Source organism: Acanthisitta chloris, unplaced genomic scaffold, assembly GCF_000695815.1.
Source record: "Acanthisitta chloris isolate BGI_N310 unplaced genomic scaffold, ASM69581v1 scaffold17507, whole genome shotgun sequence".
NCBI lineage: Eukaryota > Metazoa > Chordata > Aves > Passeriformes > Acanthisittidae > Acanthisitta > Acanthisitta chloris.
Window position 1 is genome coordinate 20,474 of NW_008683441.1, and position 1,976 is coordinate 22,449.

General features: G+C 47.9%; 1 pseudogene; it reads right to left on the reverse strand.

The window, feature by feature from the left end:
- LOC103806265 overlaps positions 1-1,589 on the reverse strand; it is a 20,052-nt pseudogene extending 18,463 nt beyond the window's left edge.
- Positions 1,590-1,976: the final 387 nt, after the last annotated feature.

Below are 1,976 nucleotides of genomic sequence, written 5' to 3' on the forward strand. Positions count from 1 at the left end.
AAACACTGAACACCATTTCCAAGCTCAGGTAGTGACTAGTGGAATGATCTTAGGTGCTTTTGAGACAGCAAAAATTACAGGCACAGTTTTCAAAAGCCACTTTGTATCCCTAAAAACCTACCTAAAGTGTTCAAACACTCACAGGAAATCACCTAGAACAAGAGATCACTATTAACTGCTCCTCACAGCACATATCTGTGAGTCACTGCAGAGGTTTCTAACACGATGCTAGTTCAGTGCTCAGGATAGGGAAGGAAGCTCTGAAATATCAGGAGTTATTAGAAAAGAAAGGGAGAAAGGAGAGTGTTATGTAGGATGTGGCTGTCAGTTTATCCACACCTTCATTACTGATCACACCTCTTAGAAGGGATAGAGATGTAGGAGAAAGAAGAGAAAAGAAACAAAGATGGTCACAGCTAGGAAATGGCTTTTCTGTGAGGACAATACAACTTGATAGGGTTTGGGAGTGAAAAGGAGACACTTAAGGTCTGCAGAGTCAGGGATAGCAGACAGAACTGTGGCTATAGCAAGGAAGAATTATTCACATTCATTCCTTGTAGAAAAAAAAAACCAAGCAGAAATTGCCAAGCTGCAAACTGCAGAGAAAACAAAGCACTTTACACTCACTCTAATTTTAAACTGTGGAAATCTTTCCCACAGGCCACTACAGGGACAAAAAGCTCAAATGGGCCTGAAATAGTCAGGCCCCAGGAAAGCAGGACCTTGAGCACAGCGACCTGCTGCAGTCTCAGTCACTGCCCTGAGGCTGCTGGAGGCTGAGCTGGACCAGTAGATCACTGGTTTAGCCTTTATTTGCTTCCCTAAAAATCTTGTAGCACCTACTGCCAACGTGTTGGTCAATGTGGTTCTTTGAGCTGCTGCAGTTATCCTTACAAAAGTGACCAGGACAAGAGCTGCTAAGACATTTCAGCATTTTTGGCAGATTAACACCTTGGAGGCTCCTCTGGGAAACTGCAGCCAGAGACACTGACAGTTTCACATGCAGAGGGGATTTCAAAGTATCTGCCTGCGCTGCCACCAGTAAAGCAAGGAATTTATCAGTGGATATGACAATGTTAGACGAGAAAGTGTCAAAAGCAATGATTGAGGATTGCAAAGACTGGCAAGGCTAAGATCCAACCTGCTTTAGAGCATTGCCTGATCTTTAAAGCCCAAATCAGGAAAAATCACCCAGTGAATACCTTTATCCCAGCAACCAGAGCTGTACCTTCCTCTGGAGGCTGTGCTGGTCCCAGTTGGAGGGCAAGACAGGGCAAATGTCTTGCCTGAGCTAGTGTACTGCTTCCCATGTTCCCAGCCCTCCCCAGGAGAATCCCTGGGTCCCTCAGCAGGGCTGGGAGGAAGGCCAGGAGGAATGTACTTACTCTGCCATCCTCTGTCTCAACAGTTATCTTCCCATCCTGTGCAGCCTTGATCTTCCCTTTGGTGTACTCCACCTCGGGGTCAGCCACAAAGCAGTAGGTCTTGGCATCAAACGGCTGGTTCTGAGCCTCTATCCTCTCCTTCTCCGACTTGCGCAGGTAGGGTGCAGCCTCACCAAAAACCTCCATGCCAGCGTCCCTGCTCATGGCCCCAGCTGCAAGACACACCTTGCTGTGTGGTGCCCTGGGTGCTCCTCAGAGCAGAGTGGAGCTGGAGAGCCTCCCCAGCTGACTGCTCTGGGCACAACCCTCCCACGCTCTCTGTCCTGAGGGAAATGTTTCCTTTCAAAGCTAGAAGGTACAAACACAGTGAAGAAGAGCTGCCACCCTTCATGGTTCCAAGCAAAGGAGATCCATGCCCAAAGGAGCAGGAGGTCTCCCTGGGGAAGTGCAGCAAAGAGGGATCTCTGAAGGAATCATGTAGTCCTTAAAAAAAGTAAAGACCTGATGCCCGTTTTCCTTCTGTCTTTTCATTTATGACTTCTCCCACTCCCTTTTAACATGGAGCCTGTCCCAGTCCTCTGGTGGGCAGGA